Source organism: Cyprinus carpio, chromosome B6, assembly GCF_018340385.1.
Source record: "Cyprinus carpio isolate SPL01 chromosome B6, ASM1834038v1, whole genome shotgun sequence".
NCBI lineage: Eukaryota > Metazoa > Chordata > Actinopteri > Cypriniformes > Cyprinidae > Cyprinus > Cyprinus carpio.
In genome coordinates, this window is record NC_056602.1 from 4,487,122 (window position 1) to 4,497,013 (window position 9,892).

Sequence of the window (9,892 nt, forward strand, 5' to 3'; positions counted from 1 at the left end):
CATGCACTCCACCCAGACAGGCGAATTTGGGACAACCCAGTTCTGCAAAACTCGTCCTGGAAGTCGTGAAGACATGATGCCACGAATAGTTCAAGATTTTACGTTGCAGCCACAACAATACCACACTGCCTCTCGCTAACTGGTCAGGCTCACCCACAATCCTCCTCCGCAGTGGGGCGGGTAACATACTATGCCACATCTCACATAAAGCTCACAATGGTTACTCCACTGCTAGAATTCCTGACAGTTTATAATGTGCGTACTCATTTCCTACTACAGAGCAATCTCATCATCGATACTTCCAAATCCCGGGATCAACACTGGATACTTCTACTGGTTTCCACCACCGGGCCCGATCAAATAAAAATTTTCCCTTGGCGATACTTCAGTGATGTTCATTGTCGAATATAATTGGAGGTTTTACCGGGCATATCCATGGAGCATTCAAAGTTAAGTAGTCATCCCAACGCTTCCTTCACCGGATTTCTGTTTTGACCAATCGGTCCTGAAGTGGTTGTTGAAGATGTCTCAATCCTTGCACCAGCCAACAATATCCTCATTTAGGGGGCAGCACTTCCGTTCCACGGTTCTCACAGCCAAAGACCAAGACTCACCCAGGGGCGGGTCGCCGGACCCTGATCCACATAAAGAGGCTAAATGGGGGACCCTGCTCCTCGCTGAACTCGAGGCCATGGAACTCGCTGCAAAGACACTTACTGCCCAATAAATCACGTCACCCCGTTTATTATCCACCGACTGGTTGTGAACAACCCTAATTTCCACCTCGAGCTCATGGTCACAGGAGACCACCCCAATCCTACGGCACGAAAACAATCTCCGTATTTAACTATTCCACAACTCACGAACCGATCACAGATGGTTTACGCCCCTAAAAAAAAAGGGTTCTGGGGAAGGGATGTGCCTAGAATACAACCTCCTTTTGGGTACTCACCCGTAACAGGTCACGGGTTCTTAGAACTCCATGTCACAGGCAGAACTCCTGGAGGGGCCTAACTCACTCTGTCCTTCGGCCATGTGACCTGTCAGCTTAATCAAACGAGGTGGATCCTCGGGCGGCTACGCCAAAATCTGTACAGGACGTGACTGACCTCCGAACAAATGTTTTCAACGCCAACTCTAATTTCCAGTATCGATGAGGTGGATGCAAGAACATACCCCATGATACATTTGACGAACTCCGAGTTACGGCCCATAATATTTAATAACTCAGCCTTCCAGGTTGCTGGGGATCTGCACAAAAGGGTATGGGGAATCTCAGGGCTAAAATCACCACTCTTGGTAAGGAACAGTACGGGAGGGAGTCTCCACGACACTCGGTCACGGGAGATCGACTCAGGTGAGTGCCTTTCTTTCCGCTAGATCTGGCTACAAGAAGACGACTAAACAGAGTATCTGTAACAGTCGCCTGTGTTCGCTTATAGTGGACGACTCTCCGTTGGCCCTCTACACGGGTAAAAAGAATACATCCCTGGTCCGTGTGAGATTTTGCACATCTGCATACTCCTCCTCTTCATACTGCCCAATCGACGATCGCGAGTGCTCATATCCACCCTGGAAACAATATACTGCCTACGGTCCCTTAGCTGGAGTTCCGGGGGTTTTGAGAAGGTAAGGTACGGGAATCAACTAAAACCGTCTTTTTTTAGTTCCGCCTACGAAGACTCCGTGACATTTCACCGCCATCGTTTAGTCCAGAGTGGGCGAGTTGGCATGTACACCGTAACATGTAAAGGGGGCGCTCGGTTTAGCACCAGGAGCATAAAGGATAACTCGGTAAACGGGGCCTCGGGGCAAGGATCGTCATCGGCCATTGGGGGACAGTGGTGGCTTCTTCAACCGAGGTGGATCCTGCCGTCCTAGGACAGGCATCTGTCACAGGTGACTTGAACATTACATGCAGTGAGTTCCCGCCCTTGCTTGCTTTAGCTTTGGGCATAAGGTAAGTATCATAAACTGGGACACCCCACTCTGACAGAACACACGCGAGCCGTAAATAAATAGTAAAACTGGGCTTTTTTAATTTGGCATCAGGAACTACACCCATCTAACTGGGATGTCACTGGGAGGCTAACGTATCCAACCAACTTTTGTCGCTTTTAGCTTTGCGGCTATTTTAAGGTAGTACATCAAATGTAACTGGGACTTCACTTGGGCAGACAGGTGAGGATACAACAACCTCTATCCTGCTGGCTTGTGACGCAACAAGGTAAGTACATTCACAAAGTGCCCTGTTCTGGCTGGGCAGACAGGCGAGTGTACAAAACAATATTGGCTCTCGCGTTGGCTATAAGGTAAGTACATACAATAAAAGGGTGGGCATGACAGGTAATGCAACGACACCAGCTTCTCTACGAGCTCAAACGGCTCCATTGATATTCCCAACGTCGATCCACCAATTTACTTGGAAATGGTTTCCCCACCGCAACGTGCGGGAAGAAGGGTACGGATGTACTGAGGTAATAATTTGGGAATGTTTTCTTCGCCCGGTTCTCTGGTATCACAGGTAGATTTCGTCGGGCCTTGAAAGTGGTTGTTGACGACAACAAACAGCACAACACTGCAATTTCCAAGTGTAACGACATCACAGCAAAGGGACAAAGTCACCCACTGCACTCCACACCTCCTGGTATTTAGGGTCAAAACGTCCGACTGACCAACTGACGTTTCACGGGAAGTCGTGAAGACCACTGATGCCCGTCATAACGTTGCGCAAAATTCTACCTCACTGGCTGGCTACCCAGCTAAATCCTACCCCAGTGGGGGGATAATACTAACAAACTGGCTCAAAAAACGATGGTGTCACTCTAGATGATTATACTGCTGTACGATGGGCAAGGGTATAAATACTATCACGAGGTCTCTGTGGACTTCATTCAGAATACAGGATTTCTTCTGCACAATATGCTGGCTTTAGCCCTGGGCATAAAGCCTCCTCCGGCGTATTTTACCATGTTCAAGGAAATGTACAACACCATTTCATGTTAAATGACAATTCTTTAGACTCTGTTTGGTTTTTTGTGTTGATTTTTGGTGTTGTTTATTTGTTCTTTGTGTTGCATTTTGGGTTTGTTTTTTCTGTTGAATTTTGGTGTTATGCTGCTTTAGTTTTTAGCCCATGCAAAGAACCCGTCCCTGCTGCTTTAGGCACTTTTAATATCCAAAACAAGACACCTAATATAACTCCGGTGATTTAAAATGTGAATACTCTCCGTAGTTTTGTTTTTGAACAATTGTAAAGTGTTTTGATAATCTTTTCAATCCTTATACTTAGAACTCATTTTTATTATTTTATTATTTTGTGCTATTTTTTCTGTGATTTGGAATCCTATAATATTTTCATAGAGAAAGGAGATTCAACTCCCCTGATACCGGTAATCAATTTCTCTCCTGTTAGAAACCAAATATCCCATGCATTTGTGAGGAATGGCAGACCATCAACATTTCCAGTCGATATAATCAAACATTTTGCCTCAGTGATTTTCAGTTCACTACGGTTGAAGTAAAGATACGTCCATATTACAGCCGTCCTGCTGAATTCATTTGGCACGGAGCACATCCATATTTTCTGAAAAGGTTGGATCAATCCGCTGTGCGATTGAGCCGATAGCCTCGGTGGTGCTCTGGAGAGTAAAGATACGTCCATATTACACCGCAGTCTAAATATGTAAGACATATTTGGCTGCCCTGCTGAAGAATCCAATACAGAGCACAGATCAAGCACAAATGCTTCTCCACAACTACAAAGTCGTATTGAGCCCTGCGGGAGGCGATCCCAAACATTTTGGTGACATAACTAAATGACTTTTATCATTAATCATTTGGCACGGAGCAAATCCATTTGATTATTGCGTTGTGCTGTTCTGGAAAGGTGAGCAGTGCTAGCTTAGAGAACAAGCAGAGCACAGGGAGCTGATGCACACTACGTCGTATTGCGCGCATGCTTACACACTGTGTACATAAATGACTACACATATGTTGTGCTGTTTTAAAGGTGGACACACATGTGTTTCTTTTCTGAGGTGCGATTTACATTTTGGAAAGTGCACAGATTCCCTTGGGAGAGTGTATCATTTTCAGTCAATGCTGACCCTGAACTTTCATTGTGCCAAAGGAAGGCAAAATGATCCGAGAGCACCTCTTTCATGGGTGAGAGAGAGAGGGAGACAGGGAGAGAAATGTCAGAACTTATGAAACCTCCAGTTTGCTTAGAACTTCTGCTCCAACAAACGGCGAGATGTAAAGCACACCTAATTTAAATGACAACAAAACGGCCTGAAAGCACGGCGAACGTCTTCTCTTTTAGGAAAACGTGTGATGTGCAACTGGTGGGTTTGCGCAGGAAAACAAGCTTTCATGTTCTGCCTATCTCTTTCTGGCTTGCTTTTTCCAACAAACACAAGCTTTCCCTCCAGCGAACACTTCTCTTAGGCAGCTAAAAATTTGTATCTTTTGTCATAAAAAGTCTTTGTCAGCACAAAGCGTGCAGCAAGCTGGCAGAATCGCTCTCATTTTGCCATCCAGACAACAGGAACCTCAGCACATCTCGAGTGTGAGAGCCAACAAACCCTCTGACAGTATTCGGCCTCATTTCAGCTCAAAAACACCCAGCCTTCTTGTCCACTATCACTTCTGCTTTATCACCACTTTACCTGAAAGGGCCAAATAAACGCCTGCGTGTTCATAAAGAGAAACCGTTACAGCAGACGTTAAATGCAGTACTGCAAAACACAGGAAAGCAAGACTAATACATTCACTTAAGCACTAGAAACAGTCAAATGCTACTGCACATATGAGCATTAAAAACCACTTGGTTGAGGTAAGTGCACATCTAAAGCATTAACCATCAATATATCAACTGTATATGTGTGTGACGTGTGTCATTCCACAGGTAAATCAACAAATACTCACTTTTATGTGCATCTAAATACAAAGAATGAAAACAATAAAGTGTGTAAAAAACTGAATAAGCAACGGTTTCAGATTAGTGGTAGACCAATATTGACCAGGTTGATTAATTGGTCAATATTTGACCAGTTTGATATCTGCATCAGCTGATGTCTGCTTGGTATAAAGGCTAACTCTTTGTGCCACACTACAAAATTCACATAAATTATTTCTAGTAAAAATAGGTCAAAATTGTTTAAACAAGATCAATTTATTTAATTTATTATTTTATTTTATTTTATTTTTTATTTTTTTTTGCAAAAATGCATAAGCTTTTTCTTCAGATAATGTATGGTACTTTTAAGATTTAAAAATGTTACTGAAAATCAAAGATACCCATTATTTATTTATTAATTTATTTATTAGTTGTGCTCTATGCAAATCACTTTGTTGATCATAAACAATATGTTATATTTTTTTACTTTTTTTCATTTGTCTAAATTAACTGTTCATTTGAGTTCTACAGTTTTATGTGCATTAAAATTGCATCAGCTTTTATTATTATTATTATTATTTTTATTTGAAGAAAATTAATTTCCATTATTATTTTGTATTTTAAATAAGTCGGTATGATATTGTCTTCTTTTGAACATTTTCTATCAGCACTGGTCAACTGCTTTTATATTTACCATATTGTTGAAAAATTACCATGGTTATATACCATGATATTTAATGTTTCTCAAAGAATATCATAGTATGACTACGGTGTATGCCAAACAAAAACATAGTATTACTATGTCCAAAAAACATGGAAAAACCATCATACTGTTTTCTAAATGTAGCTTTACATGTAAAAGGGTGAACAGAGAGAGAACGTGAAAAAAGCAGAGGGACAGTGAAATAACAGTGGTGACATGGAAACACAAAGAGGAAAAGCACAAAAGAGAACAAACAACAATTGACGCCAGAGAGAGTCTGAGAGAAAGGAAGGAGGGAGGGAGGGAAAGGAGGGAGAGGAAAAAAACTGCCTCCCTGCACAAAACTACAGCAGTGGAAAACAAGCACAGCAGACTCATATAGATAATGGTAGATGGCACATTAAAGCCAGCTAAATGAGCAGGAGCAGCCAGAGCACGACTGCAGACAGCAACCCATTTAAAAAAACACCATCCACTGCCCGCCCCTGCATAAATTATTGACGATAATTATCACAGGGTGGGTTACTGTGTGCGATAACAATCCATTCTGAACCAGAGAAAAGAACAAGGCTTTGAACTGAAATGTCACACAATGTTTTTGACACTCTGTGTTGAATTTGTGGACTTTCTTTGTAGAATTTGAACCAGGGGACCAATTTTAAAATCACCCTCTGGAATAATTTTTCCATGCATATACAGTTTTTGTATGTATTATCTATCAGTCACAGATAGCTTGATGGAAATGCATAGTTGACACATTTTAGCTAAATATTAGCTTAAATGTATGTGCATATGTAATATATATACAGGTGCTGGTCATATAATTAGAATATCATCAAAAAGTTGATTTATTTCACTAATTCCATTCAAAAAGTGAAACTTGTATATTATATTCATTCTTTACACACAGACTGATATATTTCAAATGTCTATTTCTTTTCATTTTGATGATTATAACTGAGAACTAAGGAAAATCCCAAATTCAGTATCTCAGAAAAATAGAATATTGTGAAAAGGTTCAATATTGAAGACACTTGGTGCCACACTCTAATCAGCTAATTAACTTAAATATTTCTGCCTTTAAATGGTCTCGCAGTCTAGTTCTGTACGCTACACAATCATGGGGAAGACTGCTGACTTGACAGTTGTCCAAAAGACGACCATTGACACCTTGCACAAGGAGGGCAGACACAAAAGGTCATTGCAAAAGAGGCTGGCTGTTCAGAGAGCTCTGTGTCCAAGCACATTAATAGAGAGGCGAAGGGAAGGAAAATATGTAATAGAAAAAAGTGTACAAGCAATAGGGATAACCGCACCCTGGAGAGGATTGTGAAACAAAAACCCATTCAAAAATGTGGGGGAGATTCACAAAGAGTGGACTGCAGCTGGAGTCAGTGCTTCAAGAACCACTAGGCACAGACGTATGCAAGACATGGGTTTCAGCTGTCGCATTCCTTGTGTCAAGCCACTCTTGAACAACAGACAGCGTCAGAAGCATCTCGCTTGAAAAAGGACTGGACTGCCGCTGAGTGGTCCAAAGTTATGTTCTCTGATGAAGTAAGTTTTGCATTTCCTTTGGAAATCAGGGTCCCAGAATCTGGAGGAAGAGAGGAGAGGCACACAATCCACGGTGCTTGAGGTCCAGTGTAAAGTTTCCACAGTCAGTGATGGTTTGGGGTGCCATGTCATCTGCTGGTGTTGGTTCACTGTGTTTTCTGAGGTCCAAGGTCAACGCAGCTGTATACCAGGAAGTTTAAGATCACTTCATGCTTCCTGCTGCTGACCAACTTTATGGAGATGCAGATTTCATTTTCCAACAGGACTTGGCACCTGCACACAGTGACAAAACTTCCAGTACCTGTTTTAAGGACCATGGTATCCCTGTTCTTAATTGGCCAGCAAACTCGCCTGACCTTAACCTCATAGAAAATCTATGGGGTATTGTGAAGAGGAAGATGCAATATGCCAGACCCAAGAATGCAGAAGAGCTGAAGGCCACTATCAGAGCAACCTGGGCTCTCATAACACCAGAGCAGTGCCACAGACTGATCGACTCCATGTCACGCCGCATTGCTGCAGTTATTCAGGCAAAAGGAGCCCCAACTAAGTATTGACTGCTGTACATGCTCATACTTTTCATGTTCATACTTTTCAGTTGGCCAAGATTTCTAAAAATCCTTTCTTTGTATTGGTCTTAAGTAATATTTTAATTTTCTGAGATACTGAATAAGTGATTTTCCTTAGTTGTCAGTTATAATCATCAAAATTAAAAGAAATAAACATTTGAAATATATCAGTCTGTGTGTAATGAATGAATATAATATACAAGTTTAACTTTTTGAATGGAATTAGTGAAATAAATCAACTTTTTGATGATATTCTAATTATATGACCAGCACCTGTATATATACAGCATAAAACAGTGCATCCTTGTGGTGTGGATGACACAGAAGCAGCATAAGGTGATATGGAGAGACACAAAGGAGACTGTTGACAAATGGTTATATTTATATATACATAATAAATATACACAGTGCAGACACATATATTATGTATATAAATGACTGCAGTGTGACAAAATTATGAAAAAAAGAGAAATATTCTAGATGGATGGATAGATGGATGTATTTATATTTATATAATAGATAGATAGACATACATACATACATACAGACAGATAGATAGCAGCATCTGCATGTTTTCTAGGTATAAAACTGTTTCCTATAAATAAATACATACAACTGACTGTATCAACTCACCTTATGTGTGTTTGTTTTGTGTATGTGTGTGTGTGTATGGTGGGGGTGATCCGGGGTCTCTGGCCGCGGGGCATGAGGAGGCCACGTATCATTAAGACCAGGGCAGGCTGGGCTGGTTTTGTGTATGTGTGTGTGAGGCCATGAGGGGGGTCAGGTGCCAGGGGTGTGTTTTGATCAGGACGGCTCTCCTGTCACACATGCAGTAAGGCCAGCCTGCTGATCTGAGGCGTCTGCCCGAAACAGCACACACACACTCACACACACACACAAACATGATGAGTCCTGTTGGTCCGTAAGCACTGTCAGGACGCTGGAAAACTCTCCGGCTTCATAGAAAAAAAAGCCCAGCTGATAAGAAGCATTCAGAAGAGAGGCTGTCAGGAGTGAAGCGCCCACAACTGACAGCTGCTTGTTATGTTTTCTCTTTCTCTCACATTTGCAGGGGTTTCTCTCTCTCGCTGCCTCCGTTTCGTGACCTCATGGACTAGTTTCCATGGTGTTGTGATATACTGTGGACTGATAGACTTTACAGATGGGCTGTATTAAAGCTGTTCTCAAAAATGACAAGAACCATCACACATACACATGCACAAATAAAAACAAATCAGAAATACAGAATACATCAATGCAAGGTATGGTTCAACCATCAAAACTGTTACTTTTAGAACCACTCAAAGAAGATGGAAATGCTGATTAAACCAATAAAAGATGAAGGTGGGAAAACGCAAATGCATACAGTATGTGAGGAGGTCAGAAGGTAGAGTTTTAAAGGTACTGTTTTAGGTAAAGGTAAAGTACTGTTGCTGTTTGAGCATAAAACATCTGCGAGGTTACAAAGCTCAAAATCCACTCCAAAGGGATATATAAAGGGATATATTCTCTTAGAAAGCACATTTTCAAGAACTACAGTCATGGCCAAATGTTTTTTGAGGTGCTGTAATAATGTCACTTATGTGAAAAAATTATACGTTTTGGAAGAAGACTTTGTAAAAGGGACCCCATTTATCCACTCAGGACAGCAACTCTTTCAAACAACCTCTGTTACTAAAATAGAGTATAAATAGAAAAGTTCATGAATCATGTCTGTAAGAAGTTTGCTATATGACCTTGGCTCTGATATTCTAATAAGTTTAGGTATTAAATCTATACATCTACTTCAGCATAAAACTGGTGTGAATAGATGTGGTGTGAAAAATTGGAAATAATTGATACTTTTCTGTCAGCTTCAGACTTGATGTTCAGCTTGGCTTCAATAGTTACTGCAGGTCAACACATTGAGGTCTGGAGAGGTAAACAAGTGTAAGAACCTTTCCTAAAAGAGTAAAGTCAATGAGAAGAACTCCTTTAGAGCTCTTTAAAGCATCCATATCATCCCAACATGTCAGACTACAGTCCCTCTTCTTCCCTCTATCTCTTTGTCTCACCTGTTCTTCTGATTCACACACACACACACACACACACACACACACACACACACACACACACACACACACACACACACACACACACACACACACACACACACATGCT